This window comes from Lithobates pipiens, unplaced genomic scaffold (genome assembly GCF_037356315.1).
Source record: "Lithobates pipiens isolate NorthernLeopardFrog02 unplaced genomic scaffold, aLitPip1_a1.2 Scaffold_30, whole genome shotgun sequence".
NCBI classification, from domain to species: domain Eukaryota; kingdom Metazoa; phylum Chordata; class Amphibia; order Anura; family Ranidae; genus Lithobates; species Lithobates pipiens.
In genome coordinates this window covers 19,045,826-19,064,876 of record NW_027507791.1, presented here as the reverse complement: position 1 = coordinate 19,064,876, position 19,051 = coordinate 19,045,826, and positions in this window count along the sequence as shown.

Genomic DNA, 19,051 nt, shown 5'->3' with positions numbered 1-19,051 from the left:
TAAACAAGGCGGATCACCGTTCTGTGACAAGGAAAGACAGAGATCCTGTGTTCCTGTTAAGCAGGAACATGGATATTTGCCTTCCCACCAAGGCCAGGACAAGGGGTGGGCAGGAGGGCGGCTGCCCTGGGCACTGTGGTATCATGTGAGGTGGGGGGGCACAAGGAGATTGGGGGGGTGATTTGTGTTGGAATGGGGAATTCGGGAGGTGGCAGGGGGTAAGTATTGTTCTTGGAGGGGAATGGTTTTGGGTGGGAGAGTGCTAAGAGTAGTGATTTAGGGGAATGTGTGTTGGGAGGGGGGATGGGGGGAAATTTGTGCTAGGAGTGGGGATTTGGAGGCAAATATTTGTGCTGTGAGGGGGGATTTCAGCAGGGAATAGATTTGTACTGGGAGGAGGGGGAATTTATGCTTAGGGGGTAAGCATGCAGATTCGTGCTCAGTGTTTTTGTTGGGGGATGTTTGCTGACACATAATGCTCATACATCTTGGGGGGGGGGGGCACAGTTTGGCATGTTTGCCTTAGGTTCTAGATGACCTTGTCCCACCACAGTAAAAGCACCTCCCCCACAGCACCTGAGGATCCTTAAGGAATTTAATCAAGTGATTGTCATGCCATTGTTCCTAATTTTTACGGTCTATTGACTGGAATGGTACCAGCAGATTGGACATTAACATCAATAGTATGCAAGCTCTTGGAGGGGATGATAAGCGACTATATACAAGATTTTAGTAATGGGAACGGTATAATTAGCAGTAATCAGCATGGATTCATGAAGAATCGTTCTTGCCAAGCCAATCTATTAACCTTCTATGAGGAGGTGAGTTGCCATCTAGATAAAGGAAGGCCCATAGAAAAAACATTTGACACAGTTCCCCATAAACGTTTACTGTACTAAATAAGGTCTGTTGGCATGGACCATAGGGTGAGTACATGGATTGAAAACTGGCTACAAGGGCGAAACTACGTAGAGGGTTCTTTACTGTAAGAAGGGTAAGGGTGTGGAATTCCCTTCCACAGGCGGTGGTCTCAGCAGGGGGAGCATTGATAATTTCAAGAAACTATTAGATAAGCACCTGAAAAACCGCAACATACAGGGATATACAATGTAACTGACATATAATAACACACATAGGTTGGACTTGATGGACTTGTGTCTTTTTTCAATCTTGCCTACTATGTAACTATGTAACAGTTAGCAAGCACTCCTAGGGAACACAGTTAACCCTTTGATTGCCCCTGATGTTAACCCCTTCCCTGCCAGTGTCAGTGCATATTTTTAGCACTGATCATTGTATTAATGTCACTGGTCCCCAAAAAGTGTCGGTTAGGTGTCCAATTTGTCTGCCGCAATATCGTAGTCCTGCTATAAGTCACTGATCACTGCCATAACTAGCAAAAAATTAAAAAAAATTATAAAAATTCCATAAATACTGTAGATCCCATTGTTAGTAGACGCTATAACTTTTGCGTAAACCAATCAATATACGCTTATTGGGATTTGTTTTACCAAAAATATGTAGCAGAATACATATTGGCCTAAATTGATGAAGACATTTTATTTTTGAATTTTTTTTATTGGATGCATTTTATAGCAGAAATAAAAAATATAGTTTTTTTTTTTTCAAAAATTCTAGTAGGTGTGAAAAGGGAATAGATGTTGACAAATCCATTCACAATACACCAGGAAAATTGTTTTGGGTTTTCACATCCAGGAAGGAATAAGGGGCAATGAATAAGGCAAAACAAGGACAAATGGGGAGAAATTAAGCCCGTGGAAAATTTAACTGAATCCCACAAGCGGAGAGAGTGAGTTAGACAAGAACCTAAGGTAGGTGGGCGGTGGATGGCTGGTAGCCAGGGCAGAGAGGAAACTGGTGTAGGATAGGAATCCACAAGATCAATAGTAGCCCACAATGGCAGTTGATGGGTTTCATGAATATGGGAAAGTGGGGCTGCCGTAAAACATGCTTGAAGATTGGGAACCGAAAGGCCGCCATTGATCTTGCAGGCATACAAAACCTGCTTATTAATTCTAGGTCGAATGGTTCCCCAGATGAATTTCAATAGTTTTCACTGTTATATACACAAAATATGTGATGGAATTGGAACCAGTAGAACTAAAAAACAATAAAGTAAGAATGGTCTCAGGGGTCTTCTTGTTAAAAAAAAAAAGAATGGTCTCAGGGTTACAGGTGGTGATCAAGATGGTCAGGGGTCTCCAAACTTTTCAGTATGAGGGCCACATTGTACATTGTACAAATAATTATGGGCCAAAAAAGTCTTATGAATGAAGAAGACCCCATGTTACATCTTGGAGTGCCCAGCAGAGTCCTCCCATAGATCCAAGAGTGTCTATCTAAGTTCACCCACCCCCCCCTTAAATCCAGGAGTGCCCAACAGAGCCCTCTCTTAGATCTATGAGTGCCCAGCAGACCCCCCTTAGATTCAGGAGTGCCCAACAGAGTCCGCACTTACATTGAGAAGTGCACAGGAGAGTCTCCCATTACACCCAGGAGTGCTCAGCAAAGTCATTCCTTACATCCAGGAGTGCTCAACAAAGTCACCCCTTACATAAGTGCTCAGCAAAGTCACCCCATGGGCCATAGTTTGGAGATTTCTTGTCCAGTTTATAGGGTTTACTAGGTTAAGGGTTAAAGCTGACTTTCACCCTCCCCACCTGCTTTCCATCATGACATTTAACTCTTCCGCCCCCACCCCCCACTCCTCTCTCACAATTGAAAATGTAAAAAAAAAAATGGTGCACTCTTTTTTAAGGAACACTTCCACACACTTCCTGGATTCTCACTGCTGTACATGTGTGTCATTCACTGGTCTGGCTGTCTCTTTCTGGTTCTTGCAGTCATCCCTCTGATGAAAGGCCATCATCTCATCAGGGGGCCTGCTAGAGGAGCCCAGAAGAGACAGCCGACTCCTGAGGATGTCAGAGAAGATGGCAGCTCAGAGCCAGATGAGCAGCAGTGGTAGGCCCTTACAGAACACCACTGCATTCATTGGGCATGTGAGTAAAAATGAAAAATAACAATAAAAATTAAAAATGTATGTATGATGAGGCCACAATGTAGTGCACTGGGAACAGGATTAGAGATTCTTTGGATTAATTCTGGAGTCTCTTCCACAGACATTGTAAAGAAGTAACAGGTGGGGAAAAATTGGTCCTCAGGTGTCGGAGGCACCTTCACACCGTAACCCTATAAAGGTACTCTTGATGAAAGCAAGAATTGACCTTGCTGTCAAAAATTTTATTGAGATGCACCTGTCAAACAGGCGTGAAAATATTGGTCTTTGGGTGTTAATCGCGCTCATGAAACCTACACCAAAAAAAGTAGTAAGCCAGTACACCATCTCCTCTGTGTGCTGTGGCTGGATAGCACGGTCAACATCACTAAAGAGTAAATGATGCCCTGCCTGAGGACTGACCATGTCCACCTTTGCCTGTGGACACATATGCTGCTGCCCCCCTCATAGTGCCATGGGAAAGTCTGCCTCTCCTTGTTGCCCTCCCAGACATGATGGGGAGGGGGGTGCTTATTAACAAAATGTACTAAAAATTTGGAAATGTGTAAGTAGATGCACTTTAATCAATGGAAAGTGGTGTTTGGTGCACTTTAGTACTCACTACACTGACACACCCCCCTTATACACTACAGTATACTGCACTAAAACATGTTAAACATGCAATAATGCACTGAAATATACTGCATTAAACGTGCAGTAACGCACTGAAATATATTGCGTTAAACGTGCAATAATGCACTTAAATATCCTGCATTAAACGTGCAGTAACACACTGAAATATACTGTATTAAAAGTGCACTAATGCACAGAAATATACTCTATTAAACGTGCAATAACGCACATAAATATACTGCGTTAAACGTGCACTAACACACTGAAAAATACTGTGTTATATGACAGGTAACGAACTGAAATAGACTGCTTTAAACAGCACATAACACACTGAAATATACGGTGTTAAATGGCCCATTACACACTGAAACATACTGTGTTATATGGCAAGTAACACACTGAAATATACTGCATTAAAGGTGCACTAACACACTGAAATATTCTGCGTTAAACGTGCACTAACGCACTGAACTATATGTGTACAAATGAATGATCACTACACTCACACTGACTAAACTATCACTATATGCACACTAAACTGATATTCTACACTGACAATAGAATCAGAATAGCACACTAACTCACTAGTAGCACTGAACAGAGCCTTGTTCTATCTCTCTCTAGGCCGATATAACACTATAAATGGTCACTATTGAAAGAATACTTTTATAGTGTGGTGCCAGGACTAAGTGCAATGAGCCATGATTGGATAGAGTAATCATTGCTTTCTCCAATCATGGTTCTGACAGTGCTCTGTGCCTTGATTTGGTAAAGCTTTTGTTGCTTCAACCAATCAGGGCATCCAATGCACTTTGTGGTAGAGCAGTCTATTGTGGTCATTCCACGGGCCGAACAAATGGTAAAACGCTCCGATAATTCAGGTGTTCTTCAAACAGGCGAACAGCCAATGCTCGGCCTGAATTTATGCTCGGGCCAAACTGTTCACCCATCCCTACTAGTGACTAATGGCATGATGTATGTTCTTTTTTCTTTAGCCCTGAGTTACACTTTAAGTCCAGATAGATAAACTGTATGAAACCAACCCAAAAGTAAATGAACAGACTTCCTGCTTCGATGGGCACCAAGCAGAGAGAAGAATCGAGATTAGAGTGTTGATTCTGCCCTTAGTGTGCTGGCGCCAGTGACACCCGGCCCTTTAAGGGGTCTATGATGCCAGGAGGTGGAGCGGGGTTTATGATCATGTGACATGATCGGAAAGCTCCCAATTCCTACTTTCTGTTAGCTGCTGGTAACTGTGCAAGGAGCATGCTCTCGGCACAGCTCTATTTACACAAATTCATGCAAATTTGCAACCGCTCTGCACGCAGGCCCCTCCCCACAGAGAGGCTGCATATTTCCGTGCATCAAGGGGTTAAGATTAGAGTATCTGGCCACGCCCACCAGTAGTGGGAGGGAAGATGACACCCATGGCTGAACTTTGCAGCTAAGGAACAAGTATGTCACCGGGAACCAGAACCACAGGAGTAAAAAAAAAAACAACTAAAATTTTCGAGCCCTGACATGACTAATAAATGATAGCAATGCAGACCAAAACTAGAAGAAATGTAATTTTTGGTAAAGAAAAGTAATTAAAAAAACCAACGTGTTTCAGGGGCAACACTGCTCCTCTTCCTCAGGGCTCAACGCAGGATAAAACTTGCACAGACTCAGAACCAGTATGGAACTCTCCATATGGAGTAGCAACTTGACCACAGTTGCTGAGCAGCAGTGGAGTCCATCCAAGTTTTATCCTGTGTTGAGCCCTGATGAAGTGGGAGTGGTGTTGCCCCAAAACGAGTTGGAATTTTAAAAATGACCTTTTTTACCAACATTTAAAATAATTTTTGTCTCTTTTTCTGGAGCCAGTGGCATACAATGGGTTGCCAGCACCCCTCTAATTCATGGACCATTAGCGCTGACCAAATCTCTTCCACAAGAGCTCCCCTGTGTGCTCGGCTTTCTCAACCACTCATAGTGGTCCTCTTCCACCCCTTGAGAGACTGGATGCTGAAGCCCAGCACACAGCACCCACCACTGGGGGGTCCAGTTGGGTAATCAGGCACAAGGCTGTAGCTCAGACTGCCCCCTGGGGAAGGGTTGATGGGAGTATGCGCTGATGAGTAGGCAGTGGGGCACCAGTCCTCCCTGAGGGGTCCATAGGGTTGGATCCAGGTTGAGGGACCTCACCTACCTCTACACTACCTACACCACCATCTCCAGAGTGTGCACTCCCTTTATTGTAACGCCCTCCCAACTATAGGACCTTTACAGAATGTACACCTCACAGCCAGATGAAGAATGGGTCAATCAAATATATTCATAAATTTGTAGCCAGAGCATTAAACCAAACAGTCCGCCCAGATACCGGGGGCTTTATAACAGACATTTCCTCTTCTTACCAGGAGATGCACCCCAATCCATGCACACGTCTGCCTGTGCACACCCACACCATGCACCCTCCTATATGAACACTCCCCACTCTATACCCCCACCCCCTCATTGTGCATCCCCACTTCCTTCATACCCTCATTGTGGACCCCACTCCCTTCATCCCCTCATTGTGAATCCCCACTCCCTTCATCTCCTCATTGTGCATCCCCACTCTCTTCATCTCCACATTGGGCACCCCGCTCCCTTCATCCCCTCATTGTGCATCCCCACTCCCTTCATCTCCTCATTGGGCACCCCACTCCCTTCATCCCCTCATTGTACATACCCACTCCCTTCATCCCCTCACTGTGCATCCTCACTCCCTTCATCCCCTCACTGTGTATCCTCACTCCCTTCATCCCCTCATTGTGCACCCCCACTCCCTTCATCCCCTCATTGGGCACCCCACTCCCTTTATCCCTTCATTGTGCATCCCCACTCCCTTCATCACCTCATTGTTCACCCCCTCTCCCTTCATCCCCTCATTGTGCATCCCCACTCCCTTTATTCCCTCATTGTGCACCCCCACTCCCTTCATACCCTCATTGTGAACCCTCTCTCCCTTCATCCCCTCATTGTGCACTCCCACTCCCTTCACCCCCTCTTTGTGCATCCCCACTTCCTTCATCCCCTCTTTGTGCATCCCCACTTCCTTCAGCCCCTCATTGTGCACCCCCACTTCCTACATCCACTCATTGTGCACACCTACTTTGTTCACACACTCATTATGCACCCCCACTCCCTTCATAACCTCAGTGTGCACCCCCCTCCCTACATCCCCTCATTGTGCACCCCTACTTCCTTCATACCCTCATTGTGCACCCCCACTCCCTTCATCCCCTCATTGTACACCCCTACTTCCTTCATACCCTCATTGTGCATCCTCACTCCCTTCATCCCCTCATTTAAAGTCTAAATTTGCACTAAAGTGTTTTTGGAACATGAAAGAGACGATTTATGGAAAAGTTCCCCTTTATATAACGCGATGACATGCTTCGCGTTTTCCTGTCTATCTTGCTCCTTTCTGTTATTTTTTACTAGATGACGTTCAGGTATAAAGCCCTCAGCCCAGCTTGCAGGGCTCATTACCTCCGGGGTCTGAGTCAGCATTACAGGAACGGAGAATCAATTGCAATAATTCTGTTCTTAAAAGTGCCTCTGGAAGATCAGATTTCCGAGAGATTTCCCGGCAGGCATCGCTCCACAGCTATAGAGGGCAACTGAACACAATCATCTCTTTAGTATAGAAGGAGTGAAGACTGACCCCGGAGAGCCCCTGTGCACATGGGCCACTTCAGTTTTTGATTTGCATTTAGTCCATCTTTTCTTTCTAAAAGCAGAAAGAAGACTGCGGCTCAATGACGGGCTTCATATATCTCCGCTTATGAATGTGAATGTCAGAATTATGGGTTTTATTTCATGATTTAAAAAATACATGTTGCAGTTTTTAATCTGACACTTCATAAAGTGTTGTCATTGGGAAGCAGGCAAAAAGAAAAGAAAAGATAAAATGGTGAGTTAACTATTCCAAATGCTATAAAGAAAAAAAACTGGTAGGCTTTAAAAATTCCAAATGCTTTCAAAAAATAAAAAAACAGGGGATTTAAAACAATTCCAAATATTACAAAAAATATGAATGGGTGGGTTTTAAACTATTCCAAACAACTATCCATAAAAAAGGTTAGTTTTAACCATCCCAGAAGCTATCTATATACAAAGAACAGTGGATTTTAACAATTGAAAATAATAAAAAACAAAACAAAAAACAAATAGTTAGGTTTTAAATATTCCAGGCGCTATCAATAAAAAATTTTGGATTTCAACCATTCCAATTGCTATGGATTGCAAAAGAAAACCAAAAGAAAAAAGAAAAAGGAAACGATAGTCTGTAACCATTCGAAATGCTATAAAAATAGATGGGTTGGCTCCATTCACACCTATGCAGTTTGCTTTTGAGTGTTTTTGCAGTGCTTTTTTCTGTGCTTTTCATGTTTGTTTTTTTTACTGTGATTTTGCAGCGATTTGCATTTTTTATGCATTTTTTGGGGTAGGGTTGGTTGTAGGGCAGATAAAAAAAAAATGCAAAACGTAAGTCCCACCAAAATCGCTGCAACATCGCGTTAAAAATGCACTGCATGCTTTTCGGGAGCTTCTCCATTGAAGCCTATTGAACCAAAAACACCCAAAAAAGCACCATTTTGCACTTTAAAAAAGTCCCGACACTTTCCAAAAATGCAGAGGCAGAAAAATGCATTGATGTGAACATATTCCATAGGAATCCATGTTAAAATATGTTCTGCATTTCTGCAAAAAGCATGAAAAAAATGCATTGGTGTTAATGGATCCAAAGCCATTCCAAACACTATCCATAAGAAAACTGGTGGATGTTCACCATTCCAAATGTTACCTAAAACTGGTGGGACTTAACAATTCAAAAAAAATGATGGCACATAAACATAAAATCGAAATGCTATCCATAAAAAAATGGCAGCTTTTAGCATTCCAATTACTATTTTTAAAATATTTTTTTATTATTATTTCAAAGGCTATTCAAAAAGAAAAAAATATAAACCTTTAAAAATGCTATAAAAACTAATCATTTCAAACACCGTCCGTTAAAAAAAAAAAACTGGTGGGTTTTTAATATTCTCTATACATAAAATTTCCAAATGCTATCCATAAAAAATTATGGAGAGTTTTAACAATTCCAAACTCTATACATAAAAAAATTAAAAATGCTATCCATAAACAATGTTTGATTTGAACCATTCCAATTGCCATAAATGAAAAGAAAAAAAAAACCTGATAGGCTGTAACCATTCCAAATGTTACAAAAACTGGTGTGATTTAACAATTCTAAAAAAAATGACAATACATAAAAAAATTCCAAATGCTATCCATAAACAAGGGCAACTTTTACCCATTCTATAAAGAAAAAAAAAACTGATGGGCTATAACTATTCTAACTAAAAAAAAAAAAAAAAAAAAAAGAAAATAGTGCATTTTAAACATGTCAAATGCTATCCACCTTCCAACCCCGTTAAAAAAAAAAAAAAAAAAAAATTAGGTTCTAACTATTTTATATTCTGTCCATTAAAAAAAGAAAAAAAAAACAAAATATTCACCATGTTGTCCAACTGAACCACACTATTGATACATTTTAATGGACAATCAGTAGAGCCGGGTCTTACAGTCAGAGAAGCAAGGCACTTTGAGAGAGGGAGAAAGGAATTTTTTTTTTGGCCAGTAGAAAGTGTAAAAAAAATAAAAGCCAGCAGCTACAAATACTGTTACTATTAGGGCACTGTCCAGGCATCCAGAAGTGTCCTCATCTGAGCCAATTCTTGAATCAGCTCTTGGGTTCTGCCTCCGCCATCTTGGCTAAGGGAAAAGCTTCCCTTTTTGGGCGGAGCTCTGCTTTAAGCAGATATTGTGCTTATAAAAATGTAAAAGATTCACTTTAACTTTGTTTTTTCATTTTTTAATCAGATTCTTTTTATTTTATTTTGCCATTTACAACACTTTAGACACATTGTACAGAATACACCCCCTAAAACAGTGATGGCGAACCTTTTCTCCCCAGATGTTTTGGAACTACATTTCCCATGATGCTCTTGCACTCTGCAGTGTAGTTGAGCATCATGGGAAATGTAGTTTCAAAACATCTAAAGTGCCAAGGTTTGCCATCACTGCCCTAAAACATCACAAATACTACATAAAAAAAAAAGAAAAAGAAAGAAACCCCAACCCCGCTGAACACCTTTTGGAGCATTAAGTAGTCCACTGGAAGAGCCTGCACAACTGCATAATTCATCTGTATTCTTTATTGTGAGACCAAGTTAGGAGGACATGCTGACGCGTTTCGGCAACAGCCTTGTTCACAACACCTTTGGAGCATAAAACCTACACAAAAAATGTAAAAGAAAACAATTAATGCTTGCTAAATAGAGTGGACTAAGCATGACCATAGGATATACCTCTTACTGAAAAAAATTAATAAAAAAAAAAAATGTATAAATAAATATATACATATATATATATATATATATATATATATATATATATATATATATATATATATTGTTTTTTTTTGTGTGTGTATATATATATATATATATATATATATACACACACACACACACACACACACACACACAAACAAAAACAATATATATATTAAATAGTGTACATACACAAACAAAATCAGATATATCCATATAGATATAGAGCAATGCTTATTTGTGCAGATCTATACCACTACTGGAGAGGAGTTTATTTACTAAAGGGAAATAGACTGTGCACTTTACAAGTTGCTCCAGAGCTTTGTAAATGAGCAGAAACTCTACTGACTTCCATCATTCAATCGTGTGCAATCAAAAATTCTTTTTTTTTTTTTCCTTGCACGCAATCTTTGCAAAGTGAAGGTTTACCCCATTTACGCTCTGGAGCAGCTGCACTTGCAGAGGGCAACTGCACTTTGCAAAGTCTGTTTACTTTTAGTAAATCAATCCCATAGCCGCAAGCCATTGTGACCAGATAGTCTCAAATTTCCTCATAGAGTTCCTTAACCACCTCAATACTGGGCACTTGTACCCCCCTTCCTGCCCAGGCCAATTTTCAGCCTTCATCACTGTCGCTGTTTAAATGACAACTGTGCAGTTATGCTACACTGTACCCAAACAGAATTTTTATAATTTTGTTCCCACAAATAGTGATGGACGAACTTCCGACGGGACGTTTCGCGAACGCGAAATGCGAACGGACCCAAACGTTCGCGAAACCGAACGTTCGCCGCGGGCCCCATTGACTTCAATGGGAGGCGAACTTTGCAAACCTTCATGTCGAATTTGCGGCCACGTGGTAATTATTAGGGGGTAAAACGTAGTCCCACCATCTGGACAATGACATAATACATGTATGAGGTGAATTTGGGATCGATAACTACAAGCATTTTTATTTTATTTGGGAAATTGTTCTAACAATTCAGGACTATGGAGCTAATGAAGGCAATGGAGGAGAGGGAAGGTCAGGGACCAGGGTAGGCAAAGAAGAGGGTGCAGGAGATGATCACCAGCAGCGTGACATACCGGAATGACACATGCACCGTGATAGAGGCATCTGACAGCAGCACCGTAATACAGAGCACTGACAGCAGCACCGTGACATACAGCGCTGACAGCAGCACCGTGACATACAGCGCTGACAGCAGCACCGTGACATACAGCGCTGACAGCAGCACCGTGACATACAGCGCTGACAGCAGCACCGTGACATACAGCGCTGACAGCAGCACCGTGACATACAGCGCTGACAGCAGCACCGTGACATACAGCGCTGACAGCAGCACCGTGACATACAGCGCTGACAGCAGCACCGTGACATACAGCGCTGACAGCAGCACCGTGACATACAGCGCTGACAGCAGCACCGTGACATACAGCACTGACAGCAGCACCGTAAGCAGCCCCAGGAGGAAGTCAGCACAGCACAGGGATGGTGTGATCCCCTCATAATAAGAACCCCCAGGAGGAAGTCAGCACAGCACAGGGATGGTGTGATCCCCTCATAATAAGAACCCCCAGGAGGAAGTCAGCACAGCACAGGGATAGTGTGATCCCTTCATAATAAGAACCCCCAGGAGGAAGTCAGCACAGCACAGGGATATCATAAGCAGCCCCAGTAGAAATATGACACCGCTCAACCTCTTCAAAGAGGAGGGTAGGGGCATATAGTACGGTGTGCTTTTTTGGGTCAAGGAAGTGAGCCAAATGAATTAAGAAGGTCTGTGTGCTTGATTAAAAAAATAGTTTATAGACATATACATGGTCTACTGGTCACATGTGTTGAATTCCTCCGAGATCCATGCCTCATTCATTTTTAGAAATGTGAGGTAGTTAACACTGTCGTGAGCTAGGCGAGTACGCTTATCGGTCACAATCCCCCCTGCTGCGCTGAACGTCCTTTCGGACAGGACACTGGATGAGGGGCAAGCCAACAGTTCGATTGCAAATTGGGCAAGCTCTGGCCAGAGGTCAAGCCTGCCCACCCAGTAGTCTAGGGGTTCATCACTCCTCAGAGCGTCCACATCGGCCGTTAACCCAATGTAGTCGGACACCTGACGGTCTAGGCGTTCCCTGATGCTGGATCCGGATGACACCTGTCGATGGGTCGGCTGAAAGAATGACCTCATATCCGAAGTCACCAACACATCTTCAAACCGGCCTCTTCTTGCAGGCGCTGTTGGATTGGTACCCGCAAATCCTTCTCTGGGAGTGGGAATTGCTCCTCTGCCAGCGCACGCAAAAGCAGAATGCAGCATTTCTCGAAGCAAGGCCTGGAAGTGCTGCATTCTGACAGCCCTCTGCGACGGCGGTAACATTTCCGCCATTTTGTGTTTGTACCGGGGGTCTAAGTACGTTGCCACCCAGTACTGGTCCTTGACCCTCATGCTTTTTATACGGGGGTCCCTATTAAAACACTGGAGCATGAAGGCCCCCATTTGCACTAAAGTGGAAGCGGTGTGGTGGCCTGGCTCCTGCTCATCATCCAGGATAATGTCGTCCTCTTCATTCTCCTCTCCCCATCCTCGCACAACAGGGATCCCAGAAAGGTTTAAAGCATGCTCTTCTTGCTCCTGCTCATCCGCCCCGGCACCATCCTCCTCTGACTCCTCATCAGACTCCTGTTGTTGACTTGTCTCAGATAGAGTAGCCCCCCCTGGGAATTCATCCAGCATTGCGACTTCCTCATCTTCCCGCTCCTGCTCCTCCACAGCCTGATCAATGACACGACGCAATGCACGCTCCAGAAAGAAGGCATAAGGTACCATGTCACTGATGGCGCCATGGCTGCGACTGACCAGTTTGGTGATCTCCTCAAATGGCCGCAGAAGTCTGCATGTGTCGCGCATGAGCAGCCACTGGCGCGGTGAAAAAAAACCCAGCTCCCCAGAACCGTTTCTTTCGCAGAGTTCATACAGGTAGACGTTAACTGCACGTTTCTGCTGGAGCAGCCTATCAAGCATATAGAAGGTTGAGTTCCATCGCGTCGGGCAATCGCAAATAAGACGTCTGACCGGCAGATGGTGTCGCCGCTGAATGTCAGCAAGGCGAGCCATGGCCGTGTAAGATCTTCTGAAATGGGCCGAGATTTTCCTTGCCTGCCGCAAGATGTCCTGGACCCCAGGGTATTTGACAAGGAATCGCTGCACGACCAAGTTTAAGACGTGTGCCATGCACGGCACGTGCGTGATTTTGCCCTGTTTCAATGCGCTAAGCAGATTGGCACCGTTGTCACACACCACTTTACCAACTGTCAAATTGAGCGGTGTTAGCCACTCATCTGCCTGTGAACGCAAAGCTGAAAGGAGTGCCGGGCCAGTGTGGCTCTTTGCTTCCAGGCACAACAGACGCAGCACGGCATGGCAACGTCTCACCTGGCATGTGGAATAGGTTCTGGGGAGCTTGGGCGGTGCAGTGGAAGAGACGCTAGCAGCGGAAAAGGAGGAGGCAGCTGAGGAGGAGAGGGAGGAGGATGGAGTAGGAGGAGGAGAAGAAGAGTCAGGCCTGCATGCAATCCGTGGCGGTAAAACCAAATCTACACGGGTGCCACGGGTTACATGCTTGACGGCCGTCAGAAGGTTCACCCAGTGGGCAGTAAAACTGATATACCTTCCCTGCCCGTGTTTGCTAGACCACGTGTCTGTGGTCAGATGTATCTTGGCACCGACACTGTGTGCCAGAGATACATTCACTTGCCGCTGAACATGGCCATATAGCTCTGGGATGCCCTTCTCTGAGAAATACTTCCTTCCTGGGACCTTCCATTGTGGTGTTCCAATGGCCACAAATTTGCGAAAGGCCTCCGAGTCCACCAGTTTATATGGCAGTAGTTGGCGGGCTATGAGTTCTGACAAGCCAGCCGCCAACCGTTGGGCAAGAGGGTTATCCGGCGTCATCATTTTTTTACGCTCAAACATTAGGCCCACGGAAGCCTGCCTTTTTGCAGAAAAATGTGAGCTTGGCGTGATGGAAGGTGGAGTGGAGGACAATTGTGAGGAGAGAGGAGAAGGAGAAGTAGAAGACGAGGCTGGACGGTGAGAGCCTGCAGTGTGGCTTTGTGTGTTCCGTTGCTCCCACTGGGCTCGGTGATGGCTGCTCATGTGCCTTCTTAAGGCGGTCGTCCCTAGGTGAGTATTGGGCTTACCGCGACTAACGCGTTGACTGCAAAGATTGCAGATGGCAACGCTATTGTCAGCAGCGGACACGTTAAAAAAAGCCCACACTGCGGAGCCATGTGCCGGTGTCCTGGGAGCGCCAGATGTGACCGTACATGGTCGATGACTCGCTCCTGATACATTTGCAGTCTGCTTTGTCCCTGCTGTGCAATGTAAGTCATTGCTGCTTCTCCTCCCTATCTGCTGGTCCATATCTCCCTCTGAACTCCCCTCCTCTTCCTCTCTTGTGGGCACCCACGTGACATCACTAGACACGTCATCATCAACGTCACCTTCCCCACCGCTATAAGTAGAGATCTCGGAGTAGGCAGCAACACCGGGGACCAACCTCCTCCTTGGGCTGATCTGGGTACTGGCGTCAGACTGCTGAGTAGCGCTTGTTGCTACCTCCTCTTCCTGATCCAATACCAAGAGTGGCTGCGCATCAGAAATGTCCTCTTGATATGGATCGGAAAATAATTCCAGTGACTCAAGCGGAAGGTATGTGGTGGTGGTGGTGGTGGTCGTGTTGTTGGTGGTAGTGTCTTTGGGGGTGCACATAGCAGAGAGTGAAGAAGAGGGTGCAGATCGAGAGGATGAGGAGGGTGCAGAAGAGTAAGGCTGAGCGAGCCACTCAACCAAGTCTGGTGCATCCTTTAAAGTAATTGAACGCACCTTCTGCAACTTCCCACTTTGGCTCAAGCCTGTTGCTCCTGCCCTACCCCTACCACCCCTGCGGAAGGGCCTGCCTCTTCCTCTGCCTGTCATTTTTTAAATGACCCTGTGACAAAACTCTTAGTCCCTATACCGATGAAGGACTGCTGCAGTATAGGGCAGCGGTCAGCAGTGGTGCACGTCAACCCTATCTATTGTGGACCGATAGCGGTCCTTACAGAACAGCAGACTGTACCGCACTCAAGCCTATGTACCGTAGCACCCTATACCAAGTTACCAGTCCTTATAAGAACTTTTGTGGACCAAGCAGGTTGTGTGTTAGTGATTAGCAGACTGTACGTCAGTCCCTATACCGCTGAAGGACTGCTGCAGTATAGGTGAGCGGTCAGCAGTGGTGCACGTCAACCCTATCTATTGTGGACCGATAGCGGTCCTTACAGAACAGCAGACTGTACCGCACTCAAGCCTATGTACCGTAGCACCCTATACCAAGTTACCAGTCCTTATAAGAACTTTTGTGGACCAAGCAGGTTGTGTATTAGTGTTTAGCAGACTGTACGTCAGTCCCTATACCGCTGAAGGACTGCTGCAGTATAGGGCAGCGGTCAGCAGTGGTGCACGTCAACCCTATCTATTGTGGACCGATAGCGGTCCTTACAGAACAGCAGACTGTACCGCAGTCAAGCCTATGTACCGTAGCACCCTATACCAAGTTACCAGTCCTTATAAGAACTTTTGTGGACCAAGCAGGTTGTGTGTTAGTGATTAGCAGACTGTACGTCAGTCCCTATACCGCTGAAGGACTGCTGCAGTATAGGTGAGCGGTCAGCAGTGGTGCACGTCAACCCTATCTATTGTGGACCGATAGCGGTCCTTACAGAACAGCAGACTGTACCGCACTCAAGCCTATGTACCGTAGCACCCTATACCAAGTTACCAGTCCTTATAAGAACTTTTGTGGACCAAGCAGGTTGTGTATTAGTGTTTAGCAGACTGTACGTCAGTCCCTATACCGCTGAAGGACTGCTGCAGTATAGGGCAGCGGTCAGCAGTGGTGCACGTCAACCCTATCTATTGTGGACCGATAGCGGTCCTTACAGAACAGCAGACTGTACCGCACTCAAGCCTATGTACCGTAGCACCCTATACCAAGTTACCAGTCCTTATAAGAACTTTTGTGGAACAAGCAGGTTGTGTGTTAGTGATTAGCAGACTGTACGTCAGTCCCTATACCGCTGAAGGACTGCTGCAGTATAGGTGAGCGGTCAGCAGTGGTGCACGTCAACCCTATCTATTGTGGACCTATAGCGGTCCTTACAGAACAGCAGACTGTACCGCACTCAAGCCTATGTACCGTAGCACCCTATACCAAGTTACCAGTCCTTATAAGAACTTTTGTGGACCAAGCAGGTTGTGTATTAGTGTTTAGCAGACTGTACGTCAGTCCCTATACCGCTGAAGGACTGCTGCAGTATAGGGCAGCGGTCAGCAGTGGTGCACGTCAACCCTATCTATTGTGGACCGATAGCGGTCCTTACAGAACAGCAGACTGTACCGCACTCAAGCCTATGTACCGTAGCACCCTATACCAAGTTACCAGTCCTTATAAGAACTTTTGTGGAACAAGCAGGTTGTGTGTTAGTGATTAGCAGACTGTACGTCAGTCCCTATACCGCTGAAGGACTGCTGCAGTATAGGTGAGCGGTCAGCAGTGGTGCACGTCAACCCTATCTATTGTGGACCTATAGCGGTCCTTACAGAACAGCAGACTGTACCGCACTCAAGCCTATGTACCGTAGCACCCTATACCAAGTTACCAGTCCTTATAAGAACTTTTGTGGACCAAGCAGGTTGTGTATTAGTGTTTAGCAGACTGTACGTCAGTCCCTATACCGCTGAAGGACTGCTGCAGTATAGGTGAGCGGTCAGCAGTGGTGCACGTCAACCCTATCTATTGTGGACCGATAGCGGTCCTTACAGAACAGCAGACTGTACCGCACTCAAGCCTATGTACCGTAGCACCCTATACCAAGTTACCAGTCCTTATAAGAACTTTTGTGGACCAAGCAGGTTGTGTATTAGTGTTTAGCAGACTGTACGTCAGTCCCTATACCGCTGAAGGACTGCTGCAGTATAGGGCAGCGGTCAGCAGTGGTGCACGTCAACCCTATCTATTGTGGACCGATAGCGGTCCTTACAGAACAGCAGACTGTACCGCACTCAAGCCTATGTACCGTAGCACCCTATACCAAGTTACCAGTCCTTATAAGAACTTTTGTGGAACAAGCAGGTTGTGTGTTAGTGATTAGCAGACTGTACGTCAGTCCCTATACCGCTGAAGGACTGCTGCAGTATAGGTGAGCGGTCAGCAGTGGTGCACGTCAACCCTATCTATTGTGGACCTATAGCGGTCCTTACAGAACAGCAGACTGTACCGCACTCAAGCCTATGTACCGTAGCACCCTATACCAAGTTACCAGTCCTTATAAGAACTTTTGTGGACCAAGCAGGTTGTGTATTAGTGTTTAGCAGACTGTACGTCAGTCCCTATACCGCTGAAGGACTGCTGCAGTATAGGTGAGCGGTCAGCAGTGGTGCACGTCAACCCTATCTATTGTGGACCGATAGCGGTCCTTACAGAACAGCAGACTGTACCGCACTCAAGCCTATGTACCGTAGCACCCTATACCAAGTTACCAGTCCTTATAAGAACTTTTGTGGACCAAGCAGGTTGTGTATTAGTGTTTAGCAGACTGTACGTCAGTCCCTATACCGCTGAAGGACTGCTGCAGTATAGGGCAGCGGTCAGCAGTGGTGCACGTCAACCCTATCTATTGTGGACCGATAGCGGTCCTTACAGAACAGCAGACTGTACCGCACTCAAGCCTATGTACCGTAGCACCCTATACCAAGTTACCAGTCCTTATAAGAACTTTTGTGGACCAAGCAGGTTGTGTATTAGTGTTTAGCAGACTGTACGTCAGTCCCTATACCGCTGAAGGACTGCTGCAGTATAGGGCAGCGGTCAGCAGTGGTGCACGTCAACCCTATCTATTGTGGACCGATAGCGGTCCTTACAGAACAGCAGACTGTACCGCACTCAAGCCTATGTACCGTAGCACCCTATACCAAGTTACCAGTCCTTATAAGAACTTTTGTGGAACAAGTGAGTTGTGAATGTTTAGCAGACTGCAGCAGAAGGGCAGCAGTCAAGTATAATATCCTTTCTATATTTGGAAGAAAGAATATTATACATGTACAAGCCTATTACTGTACCACTGATACCAGTCCTGAAAAGAACCTTTGTGGAACTAATAATAACAGCAAGTCTTTAAAATTACCCTCACTGCCTGACAACACTGCTTCCTTCCTGTCCCTATACAAATTGGCAAAAAAAGAGAACGATTAGTGGTTACTGGAACAGCTCTTTTGTGGACCTTGATAGTAACAGCTAATGATGATGATGATGATGATGATGATGAAAGACTAATCTGGCTGTCCCTGTAGCATACACCGTCCTTTCCCTTTCTCTAAACTAACAAAAGACACTCAGGCTGCTGCAAGAATCAGCAGCACAGCAAACCTATCAACACCTAACACCTATACCAGTCCTGAAAAGAACTTTTGTGTACCAAATAGCTAGTGGTTTATCTCTCCCTACTCCACACAGGAACCTGTCCCTATCGTAACAGAAGAAAGAATGTAAAATGGCCACCGGATCGGGTGTATTTATAGGTTAGGGGGAATGTACAAGTGTCCATGTGCTGTCATGTCTCAATTGGCTGTCCTGTATCACATGATAAACGTGTCACCAAAGGTTAAAGTTCTTGTATACATTAAACACGTAAGTCCGCCGCGGCGAACGACGGAAAAAGGCGTTCGAACGTGCGGACCGCGAATGTCGGAAATTCGCCGCGAAACGACCGCCGGGCGAACCGTTCGGCCATCACTACCCACAAATAGAGCTTTCTTTTGGTTGTATTTGATCACTGCTGGGTTTTTTTTTTTTTTTTGCTAAACAAATTAAAAAAGACCTAAAATTTAGTAAAAAAAAAAAAAAGTTTTTCTTTTGTTTCTGT